The following is a 12,698-nucleotide window of genomic DNA, read 5'->3' on the forward strand; positions in this document are numbered from 1 at the left end:
TTCACCATGGCTATAGTGAAATATAACTGAGTTTCTAGCTTCTATTGTTCTTCTCGTAACAGTGATCATGCATTCTTAACGCATCTAAGTTCATTGAGATATCTAATCAATCAATAATGCATAAACTTGAATGTAAGCATCAGTACATTCATATAAAACATGAACTTCTCAATGTTTTAAAATCATTACCACCTTCTTTCTTGCTGAGCATGACGATGTGATGAAGTGATGAGCTTTGGTCGACTGACTCTTTCATAGCAGTGATCATACTAGAAAAATTGGTTAACTCTAGGGTTCAGAGCAAATGAACTGCTCTGATACCATTCTGTCACGACCGGTCTTAATTAAGGATAATTAAGCCGGGAAACTATGACCAAGGGTTGGAGATAAGAAGCGGGATAGAAAGGGGATGAACGAATAAGAAATAAACGACGAAGAAACATACTTAAACATTAACAACGAAGGGAACATTTACAACAAAGTTGGAGTCGTAATGACTTAGTCAAACTAGTAAGTCCGGATAGCTCCGACTTAGCTAAAATAACATGAAATTCTTTTGAGTACGCAGCGGAAGAAGGTTCTGAATACATGTATGAAGACATGTACTCAAGAGTTCTTTAATACATATGACTTCAGACAAAGGGGGGTTTTCCTGCTCGTCACTTCATCACCACCGGCTACTGCTCAACCTGCACATTTAGAAATACATGCAGGGCTGAGTACAAAAGTACTCAGTGGGTACATATGCCTATAGAAACTTGCATTGAAATAATCAAATTGTCATGCCATCTTAACAGTGCAACAAGGGATTTTTCGTGAAATAGGCCCAAGCTCACTAAATTCATTTGTGATTCTTAAAGTTCGACTGATCAGTCTAAGTTCTCTTGTAATCTATCATATCTGGAACTGTGTGCCGGAGAGGTGGCCACCTCTCACGAACACTTGACCGGCCAACCCGCTAGATGACTCACGGTCAACTGGTGTACACTAGCCCTGGCAGGATAGCTATCAACTGCTCAGGACCCGAATTCGATTGCATCATTGGCAAAGCCAAAGCAGATAGATATCATACTAAAATTTAAACATTTATGGCAAGACAATAATTGAAATGATTTACAGTTCAAATAATTTGGAACGAAATAACTTGCTCAAATGTAACATTTAATTCATTTGATATATGAAAGTAAACCCACCTGATATGAAATCTCTGTGATTCAGTGGTTCCTTGATTGACTGTTATTCCCGACCTTGACCTTGATTACGAGAATATAAATAAGATACTGCTCGAGTAAAATCCTCAAATAATGAGAATACGGAATTAACTATGCATGATCCTTATGCATGAATTATTATTCTGAAATAATAATTAGGGAATTTCTATTGTTAATCCAGGCTATCGAATTTAAACAAAAGCTAAGTCTCGTCTCATGAAGCCGGATAATTAACAAAAATTAATCCGTTCTCTTAGGGTGTTCTAATCCGTCAATTAAATAAACCCCGCTCCTCGTAATCAATAGAAAATAAATAAATACTTCAACTTATTCGCTTTATAACCTCATAATTAATCAGGCTTAATAAATAGGATCAAGTTATGTTATAAGATTAAATGAATAAAAAGGCTCAACATAAGGCAGCCTAATAATTAATTAAGTAGGAGTGGGCTTGAATAATTAACATGAGAGGCCCAATTGAAATAATTCATCGGCTCAAGTAATTAAATAAATCTTGGTCTAATAAATAAATAATTTGATTAGCTGGACTCAATTAAATAAATCAAACGAGGCCCAACGAAATAATATAACAAAGGCCCAATAAATTAAAATAAAGGTAAAATTTTCGGCCCAATTATTAAAATAAATAGAGCCCAAAAAAATTTGGCCCAATTCAAATAAATTAAAATTAAGCCCAACATAAAAAAAAAACCCAAATCTTTAAAAATTTCGGCCCAACTTAAAATAAAAAGAAGCCCAAAATTCGGCCCACATAAAATGGCCCAAATCCTTCCTTATCTCTCCCACTCGGTCTCTCTCTCTCTCAGACGCACGCTTCTCTCTTTTCTCTCTCACTGAAAAACTCAAAATCCAGTCGAGCTCTCTCGACCTCGGCTCCGACGAGGTTGCCGGCGTCGCCGCCGCCTAAGCCCGGCAAGGTCGTGCCTCCTCCCTTTTTCCTATCAGTCGGATCTCTCTCTCTTTCCTCCCCAAAATCTGCTCTTCTTCTTGATTCAAAAACCAGTCGATCGGCCCTTCCCAGCTCGCTCGACGTCTTCTTCTCCGGCCATCCAGCCGCCTGCTCCGGTTGGCGTCAATTGTCGACGCGTCGAACCCCGGCGATCTCTCATCCTTCTTCCTTCCTCACACAGAATCCAATCGAGCCCTAACTTTGGAATTCCTCGTCGCGGCCGCACCTCTGTCTGGAATCCGGCGAGCGGTCGTCGTCTGGGAGCGGCACCGTCCAACTCCCGTCCTCCTATCCCTCTCCGACGTCGAGCTCTAGATTCCAGAAAAGGGAATAATCGCTACTGCCGAGCGGCTGCTGCTGCTGCGCACGAGTCTCTGCTCGGCCATGGTTCCGGTCGGTCTTAGCGATTCTTCAGTTCCGACGTCGTTGTTACTCTGATGCAGGCGAGACGACGAGAGTTCGTCGCCTTCCTTTTCCGTTCTGGTGGTTGAGGTTCGGCAATTGCCTTGGGCAGCCGGCCCTTCCTCCCTTAAAGCTAAGTCCTACTCCCTTATGTCGGTTGATGTTCAGTTGGTAAGGTTTGGGAAAAACTCTCATAGTTTGTTGTTCTAGAGTGCAGCCTGTTTGTGAAGTTTATAATCTTCCTATTGTATGACATAACTTGGCTATTTGATGATGATGAAATGTGATTATGCTAAATATGGATGCGAACTGAATTGAATACTTGAGATAGCAAATTACCTTGAATGCTTTCAAACAATTGGGTTGTTGTTGGAATTGAACGTGTTGTGGAATATCTCTTGAAGTTTTTTTCTGGTTGAGTCAGAGTAATGAATGAGGGTTCCTTCACCCTTCTTCAGTGTTGGATGGATCAACTGAACTGGAATGGTGGAAAAGATTTAAAAATTTTGTTGTTCCTTCAATAATTGCAGGTGGAAGCATGGAGAAGATGGAGGATTTAGAGGCTGGATTTACCTTGAAGTCTTGGCAGAATATTCAAACAAGTCCCCTTTGCTCTTTGCATTCGCTGGTGCAAGATGGAGGAGAAGTGTGAAGTGTTGGGAGCAGAAATGTGAGACTAAAGTAGGGGTTGTGTGATCATTGAGCAGTACAACAGTAGAGTGGCTGATAGGGCGTGGTTGTAGCTGCAAATGTTGACAAAAGGGAATGTTGCTGCAAGCAGCAAAAATGGAAAGAGTTGCTGCCAAACTTGAAAAAATTGTAGAACCTTTGACTAACAGATTGGTGAAGTGGGGCGGCTGATTTCTGTAGCAGAGATGGGGATGGGATGTAGTTGTAGCTGTAGAGTAGGGTGGCTGATTACTGCAGCTGCTCCTTATCCCACGTCCCTTTCCCCCCTTTTTCTTTTCTTTTTATTGCTGCAGTTTCTTTTCTTTGGTGTTGACTAGGTGGAAGGTAGAAGTAGGGATTTGATAACTATAGGTTGTGGAAGTAGAGCTTGTAAGATAGAAGAAATTAAATCTCGGTCTATGTAATTCTATATTCGTAATGAAAGATTCGAGTTTTGCTAATATACTGAATACACTAATAAATCTCGTATCTCGATATTAGTCTCCTTGCCTTGCTAAAATCAACAATTTGTAACATACTAACTTAAATTAAATCCGTGGATTTAATCTGCTTTGCAGTCGTAAATAATTTCACGACTCTGGTTTCAACAAAGTATAACTATAGCTGCATCTTGATTAATAAATAATATGACTTCTCTAAGTCAGTTATAAACTTGAAATACTACGTATTGAATACTTCAAAAATTCTCGTCGCGATTTATCTCACGCGATACAAAAGCATAAAGCAAAAGTAATAGCTCCGCCTCTGGTAATAATAATTCAGGTTTATAAGCTGAATTCATATAAAACTGGCAACTGGGCTCCATTTACTGAAAGATGCGACATTAACTATCGCGCTACTGGATTTAAATAATAATAATAATAAAAAAAAATGAGCGGGTCATTACATCAATCATCACTAATCCAAGATTATTACTAAGAATTCAAGATTCTTAGTAAGAATCTTATAATTATAACTTAAGAATGTTAATTTGATTAGTGATTCACTCATCAATCATCATTAATCCAAGATTATTACTAAGAATTCAAGATTCTTAGTAAGAATCTTATAATTATAACTTAAGAATGTTAATTTGATTAGTGATTCACTCATCAATCATCACTAATCTAATATTATTACTAAGCATTCAAGATTATTAGTAAGAAACTTATAATTATAACTTAATAATGTTAATTTGATTAGTGATTCACACATCACTCATCACTAATGTAAGATATTACTTAAGAATTCAAGATTCTTAGTAAGAATCTTATAATTATAAATTAAGAATGTTAATTTGATTAGTGATTCACTCATCAATCATCACTACTCTAATATTATTGCTAAGCATTCAAAATTGTTAGTGAGAAACTTATAATTATAACTTAATAATGTTAATTTGATTAGTGATTCACTCATCAATCAACACTAATCCAAGATTATTACTAAGAATTCAAGATTCTTAGTAAGAATCTTATAATTATAACTTAAGAATGTTAATTTGATTAGTGATTCACTCATCAATCATCACTAATCCAAGATTATTACTAAGAATTTAAGATTCTTAGTAAGAATCTTATAATTATAACTTAAGAATGTTAATTTGATTAGTGATTCACTCATCAATCATCACTAATCCAAGATTATTACTAAGAATTCAAGATTCTTAGTAAGAATCTTATAATTATAACTTAAGAATGTTAATTTGATTAGTGATTCACTCATCAATCATCACTAATCCAAGATTATTACTAAGAATTCAAGATTCTTAGTAAGAATCTTATAATTATAACTTAAGAATGTTAATTTGATTAGTGATTCACTCATCAATCATCACTAATCCAAGATTATTACTAAGAATTCAAGATTCTTAGTAAGAATCTTATAATTATAACTTAAGAATGTTAATTTGATTAGTGATTCACTCATCAATCATCACTAATCCAAGATTATTACTAAGAATTCAAGATTCTTAGTAAGAAACTTATAATTATAACTTAAGAATGTTAATTTGATTAGTGATTCACTTGATTAGTGATTCACTCATCAATCATCACTAATCCAAGATTATTACTAAGAATTCAAGATTCTTAGTAAGAATCTTATAATTATAACTTAAGAATGTTAATTTGATTAGTGATTCACTCATCAATCATCACTAATCCAAGATTATTACTAAGAATTCAAGATTCTTAGTAAGAATCTTATAATTATAACTTAAGAATGTTAATTTGATTAGTGATTCACTCATCAATCATCACTAATCCAAGATTATTACTAAGAATTCAAGATTCTTAGTAAGAATCTTATAATTATAACTTAAGAATGTTAATTTGATTAGTGATTTACTCATCAATCATCATTAATCCAAGATTATTACTAAGAATTCAAGATTCTTAGTAAGAAACTTATAATTATAACTTAAGAATGTTAATTTGATTAGTGATTCACTTGATTAGTGATTCACTCATCAATCATCACTAATCTAATATTATTACTAAGCATTCAAGATTATTAGTAAGAAACTTATAATTATAACTTAATAATGTTAATTTGATTAGTGATTCACACATCACTCATCACTAATGTAAGATATTACTTAAGAATTCAAGATTCTTAGTAAGAATCTTATAATTATAACTTAAGAATGTTAATTTAATTAGTGATTCACTCATCAATCATCACTACTCTAATATTATTGCTAAGCATTCAAAATTGTTAGTGAGAAACTTATAATTATAACTTAATAATGTTAATTTGATTAGTGATTCACTCATCAATCAACACTAAGGTTATGAATGGTGTATAAACTAGATTGATAAAAAAAAAAATTAATAATAAATTAATTAATAAATATTTTTCCGACATAAAAATAAGAACGGAAACGAGCCCAATCCGTAATTAACAATATTTTTTGTATATCATCTCGACATATTCTAAGGTTATGAATATATATGATATTGTATATTGAAGTAGACTTTAAATGAATTAATAGATACTATATATATCAATAATACGAGTGTTCTGTACTGGTGACCATTCGAAAAGAACTTCAAGGTTAAGCGTGCTTGACTTAGAGAACAACTAAGATGGGTGACCGACTGGGAAGTTCGTCTAAATTATGCAATACTGTATAAATACCGAAATAAATTGTGGATATACAATAAAATAAATAAATAAATAAATAAATAAAATAAAATAAATAAAATAAATTAAAAAAATATTACCGAGGGTAAATGCCGTCGGTAATTACCGACGGCATTTTGCCCTCAGTAATACCTTGAACAACTCCGGCGTGTGCGCCACCACCGTCCGGTGGAAATTACCGACGGTGATCTCGCCGCCGCTAATTACCGACGGCATTTGCCGTCGGTAATTTTCCGGCAACTCTCCGCCGTTCAACGGCGGTATTTAACGGCGGAAATGCCGGCGGCTTCGCCCTAAGAAAGAATTTTGTAAAGGAACCGGCGACCGGGCGGCGACCGCCGGGCAGCCCGCCGAGTTTTCGGCGCCAGCGGCGCCCGCGCGGTGAGCGCCGTCCGATCGCCGCCAGACCGCCGCGCCTCCGTATTTTTGCGTTTTTTATGCGTTTTTCACGTCCTTTTCGAGCTCAAACTCTGTATTTTACCCTGGTACTATAAATAGGTCTTCTTTTGACCTATTTTGGGTTCCTTTTTCAGTTCCCAACTTTAGTTTTTCAGTTTTATAACTTTAGATTTTTATTGCTTTCCAATTTTTAGAGCTTGTATTGGATTTCCACAAGATTGAAGATTCAAGATCATTCTTTCAATTTTATTTAATTCAGTTCTTTCAATTGCGTACTTTTTAATTATGCTTATGTTTTATTTCAGTATGTCTGGCTAGTTTCGTTTAGCTGATTCTAGGGTTTGTAAATAGTTGATTGAATTTATGTGATTTATTTGTTAATATCTTTGTGCCTTCCAGTTTATGATTCATAATTCCTGGTGCTTAATTTCTTGTGAATTATCTGATCAATAGTTTGCATGTTTAGCTATTCGGTTTGAGACCTAGCGGAGATAACTGTTTAGCGGATTCAGGAATGTATGATATGATTTTAACCTTGAGACCTAGCGGAGATAGGTGGATCATAGGGAGTTATTCTTATGAGCTATTGGGAGTTAGTAGATTTTCTTGAGACCTAACGGAGATACATAATTTACTAATCTACGATCGTTGCTGCTCTAGCGAGAGTGATTGATTAATTAAGTGATCTCTCATCATAACTGGATTAAACTGGTACATAGGATTAATAGATTTATTATGTAGATTTAGTTAATGAATTTACTACCCTAGGATCAGTTGTCTTTTAATATTTGATTTTTCCTACGTATTTTGATTTATTGTTATTTGCGTTTTAGTTTAAGTCAATCAAACCTTCTTTTTATTCGTTTGCCTGTCTACTGTTATAGTCTGTTTAGGAGATAGCTAGAGTTATTTCGTTGTGTCAGTCCCTGTGGATACGATACTCGGTTACTGATTATTTGCTACAATTGCACCGTGTTAGTTGCGGTATTTGTTGCTAAGTGATCAACTTTTTGGCGCCGTTGCCGGGGACTGATTAGAAGTTTCTTTAATATTTCCGATAGGACTTATTAGTACTTCAGGCGTTTACTGTTTTTTTTTTTTCTAATTCTCATTTTTTTAGGCACTGCATACGATGGATACTGCTGAACAGATTCGTGTTCTACAGGAACAGCTACAGCAGTTATTGGATGCGCAGAAAAAGCTAGAGGAGCAGAAGCAGCCTCCGATTAATGAGGCATTCATACCACAGTATATTTACCAGGAACCTCCACGTGTCAATGTCAATAATTTCGAGCTGAAGACTGGTTTGATCACAATGGTCCAACAGAACCAGTATGGAGGGCACGCGATAGAGGACCCTAATGCGCATCTGGCGCATTTTCTGGAGCTGTGTAGCACGGTGCATATGAATGGTGTTCCCGATGACATTATCCGTCTTCGTCTTTTCCCTTTCTCATTGCGGGATAAGGCGAAGTCGTGGTATCATACGCTGCAGCTGGGAGAGAATATCGTGTGGGAGGATTTGGCTCATGCATTCCTACGCAAGTTTCATCCGCCTGGCCTTACGTTGAAATTGAAGATGGACATCGTGCAATTTCAACAGTACGATGGAGAAAAGCTAGCGGAGACTTGGGAGCGGTATCAGGAGAAGCTCAGAAAGTGCCCAAGCCATGGATTTGATGAAGGCACGCTTGTGATAATGTTCTACAATGCCTGTGGAGAGCGCACAAGGATGCACATGGATACAGCTGCAGGTGGCTCTCTACTCCAGAAAAGCAGTTCTGAAGCATGGAGCATTATTGATAGTATGGCCTCTACGAGCTACCAATGGTCATCTGAGCGAATTCAATTGAAGAAGGTTGCAGCTGCGTCAAGTTCTGATCATATGGCAGCAATGGTTACTCAACAGGCAGCGATGGCTACACAGCTGGCAGAGCTGACTACAAAAATTGGTGAGTTGAATGTTGGACGTCATGAGCAAGCTGTGATAGACCCATCAGGCATGGAAGATGTCAATAATGTGAATGACAGAAATTATGGGAATTTCCAGCGAGGACAGCCAGAAATGTATGGCAGAGGTCAACAATTTCAGCAGGGTCAGCAGCAGTTCCAGCCAGGAGCACGCCCGCATCCTAACCTTTCTTACGGCAATCCGAACAATGCTTTGCAGCCTCCACCTGGATTTTCTGTGTCTAGTGGAGGAGTTATCAATGAGCCGAAGAAAGTATCACTGGAGGATATGATGCAGCAGATGTTAACAGAGATGTCTGGTATGAAGACAGCTGTTAATACAAGGATGACCAATTTGGAGTCTCAAGTGGGTCATATTGGAAATAATTTTTCAGCACTCTCCAAGCAAGTGCAGATGTTGGAGACTCAAGTTGGTCAGATGGCCAACCAAGCAGCTGCGCAGCACACACCAGGAAAGTTTCCTAGCAACACTCAGTTCAATCCGAAGAGCCAACATCAACAGCCTCAGCAAAATCAGCAATGTCATTCCATCCGGGTGGTTGATAATTCAGTTGAGGATGAAGAGCAGCGGAATCATACAGAGCAGCGGGATCACCATTCCTCTGGTGATAGCCATTTCTCTGGTGGGCAGCGGGATCACCATTCCTCTGGTGATAGTCATACCTTTGCTGTTAAGAAGCCTATTCCTACTCCTACATTTTCCAGGCCAGAGTACAAGCCTGTAGCACCCTTCCCGAATAGCCTGGCAAAGCCGAAGATGGATGAGAAGTTTTTGGAGACATTTAAGAAGTTGGCTGTGAATATTCCTTCCGTGGAGATCTTGAGAAACAAGCCAAATGAGGTGCAAATTGTGAAGGCTGTGATGGAAAAGAAGAGAGCATTCAATGAATTTGAGGAGGTGCTCGCAGTGAAGGAGTATCAGTTGGCTCCAAAGAGAGAAGATCCAGGCAGCTTCAATATTCCTGTGAAGATTGGAAAGTCACTGTTTGAGAAAGTGATGTGTGACACCGGAGAAAGCATAAATGTCATGCCTCTCAAAGTGTATAGGAAGTTGCAACTGGGGGATTTGAAGCCAACTAACAAGACAATTCAGCTTATTGATAAGTCTTGCTCTAAACCTCTAGGAGTAGCGGAAGATGTGCTTGTGAAAGTGAGTGATTTTTTCTTCCCAGTCGACTTTGTAGTGTTGGATATTCCGGAGGATCCAAAGATGCCTTTGCTGTTAGGAAGACCTTTTCCTTGCCACATGTGGAGCAAAGCTAGATATGCAAAGGGGGACGATGACATTGGGAGCCTACGGGGAAACTGTGATTTTCAAGAAACCTCCACCAAAGGAAGTTCCCCAGAATGAAGTGATTAATTTGGCTGACAGTTTTCTAGCAAATTTGGAGGATGAAGAGGTTGAGAAGAATGAGCTGCCCAAGTATGAAGCCAAGAAAAAAACTCCAAAGCCAAAAGAAGTTCTGACTTTTGAGATGTGTTTGTTTTTGGAGCATGATGAAGGGTCTTTGAAAACCCATACCCCCAAGAAGAAGAAAGTGAAATTTCGAATTTTTCGGAACAAGAATGAGAAGGGGGCAATGCTTGTGGAGGATGTTCGAGCCAAGAGAAGTGTTTTGGTGGAGAGGGCACCCAAGAGTAGAAAAGCTTTCCAATGGTTAGAGTGTTGTTTCCGACCTCCATGAGTTTTTGAGGTATCGTCGAGCTCTAGACGTTAAATTAAGCACTTGTTGGGAGGTAACCCAACCGTTTTCTTTGTTTTGTTTTCCTTTCGTTTAGTTTCTTTTTGTTTCTTTGTTTTCTTTGTTTTGGGATTTTTAGTGCAGCGTTGAGCTTGGAAGATGCGGGAACTCGCGCTTGGTTCATACCACCACCATGAAGCATGTTTTTTCTGTGAGTAGTGACACACATATCATCATCCCTCCAAACTTATTTTCGAACTTATGTTCTGTAATAAGTTTGGGGGAGGGGGGTGAGAGTAGATATGTGTATCACTTTTATCTTTTTGTTAGCTTTATTGTTTTATCCTGCTTGGTTGGTGGTGTGTGATTGTTTTTGAGATGATTATTGCTCCATTAGATTTCTGGTGAGATGCCAATGATGATTTCTATGAAAAAACAAAAAATTGGAGTTTGATTTTCTTTGATGATTTAAGCATAATTGGAACTAATTTGCATAATTCTAGAGTGATTTTAACCTTGACTTTTAGACGTTGAATAAACCTGTGAGATTTTGAGCCATAACTGTTTATCATACACAGTTTATTCTTTGTTGTGAGTTTTGTCATTGCATGTGGTGATCTTCTAGAACTTGCCATGGTTTCTGTGTCGAGGTTGCTGTTGTGCCCATGATTATGAGATGATTTTAGGCCATCTTTTGTTAGCCACAATTTTTCCCAAACACTATCCTTGAAAAAAAAATTATCCTTTGTTATCTACTTTGAGCCTATTTAGCTTTTATTCTTTAGCCGGATGATAGGGGGTGATGAAGTATATGGGGATCTTCGTGTGGTGAATATTCATAGTGGGTTGTGAAAAAGAAGGGATGATATTGAGCTACTATTTACTCTTATAAGCTCTAGAAAAGTTGTGAAAAAAAAGAAAAAGAAAAAAGAAAAAAAAAGAGAGAGAAAAGAAAAAGAAAGAGAAAAAAAAAGTATAAAGTCAAGTGTATATTGAGATATTTGTTTGAAAATCGACTTTGTGTGTTGGAAATAAATAGAGAGCATAAAAGAGTGTTTAGTTCTGTTTTGTGATGATTAAATCCCTTGAGTTGTGGTGATTATGGTGATATAGTTGGGTGGAAGATGGAATTTATTCCATGCTTGATTAGTGAAGCTATAAGGTTGGTGTTCTTAATTATTTTGAGTCACTTAGCCTATATTTCCCCTACCTTAACCAATGTCCTTACATTATAACCCGAAGAAAAAGACCTTTTTGATCTTAGTCCTGGCTCACTATTAGCGATGGAGATTGTAGACGATTGGCAAGCTTATGGTAAGTGATCTATATTGCATTGAATTCGATGAGAGTATACACGTCCAGTTCCATCAATTGAGAGTTGAGTGATACATATACCTTGTGAGATTCAATTGTTTGGAATGTCAAGGTTGATTTTGCTATAGGTTGTGTTTGTTGGTGAATTTTGTGCTTAATTATTGAGGATTTGAGAATTCTATTATTCTTTATTATTCGAAGGCATCGATGAGCTAGATTTCTTACCCATTCGTGTTATTGATTGTATTCTTCCCATTATTCGAGGACGAACAATGGCTTAAGTTTGGGGGAGTTGATAACACTCATGTTTCCATGGTTTTAGTGTTCATATGATGTCAATTTTATAGGAAACTGAGTGTTGGATGATTGTTTTATGCTTAATTTGCTTTATCTTTTGAAACATGATTCTTACTTGAACTTTGAAGGAAATTTCAGATTTATTGAGTTCGAATTTGGAAAACTTATCTGAAATAGAAGTTGTAGATCGTCTCGATACAAGTTTGTGAGCGCAAACAGATCATAAATCGGGTTCGGACGAAAAAGTTATGACCAAAACAAGAAAGTCGCGCGCAGCAGCGAAACAGCGGCGACCGGGCGGCGACCGGGCGGCGACCACCGCCCTAAGAAGGAATTTTGTAAAGGAGCCGGCGACCGGGCGGCGACCGCCGGGCATCCCGCCGAGTTTTCGGCGCCAGCGGCGCCCGCGCGGTAAGCGTCGTCCGATCGCTGTTCGCTAATTTATTTAACACGCCGCAAGTGTACTGGTGCAATTGTGTATAGCAGTGAGAAGGTCGAATCCACAGGGACTAATTGTTATCAATGCCTATTCTTAATTACTTTACTCTATCTGGAAAACCGAATTGTAAAGGATTGATTTTTGGAAAACAATTTCAAAATTAAAATAAAGAAACACTGAAAAGAAATCAAGCTGTG

The 12,698-nt window shown here is 37.6% G+C and overlaps 1 long non-coding RNA gene across 1 annotated transcript; it reads right to left on the minus strand.

Moving 5' to 3' along the window:
* Positions 1-1,191: 1,191 nt before the first annotated feature.
* LOC130997372 (uncharacterized) lies at positions 1,192-3,277 on the minus strand. The gene is made up of 3 exons (XR_009093067.1): positions 3,157-3,277; positions 2,923-3,061; positions 1,192-1,253 (listed from the first exon to the last, which is right to left on the minus strand). It is a non-coding gene; the product is annotated as an uncharacterized LOC130997372 (long non-coding RNA).
* Positions 3,278-12,698: the final 9,421 nt, after the last annotated feature.

The sequence above is a fragment of the Salvia miltiorrhiza genome, chromosome 8 (assembly GCF_028751815.1).
Source record: "Salvia miltiorrhiza cultivar Shanhuang (shh) chromosome 8, IMPLAD_Smil_shh, whole genome shotgun sequence".
Lineage (NCBI taxonomy): Eukaryota > Viridiplantae > Streptophyta > Magnoliopsida > Lamiales > Lamiaceae > Salvia > Salvia miltiorrhiza.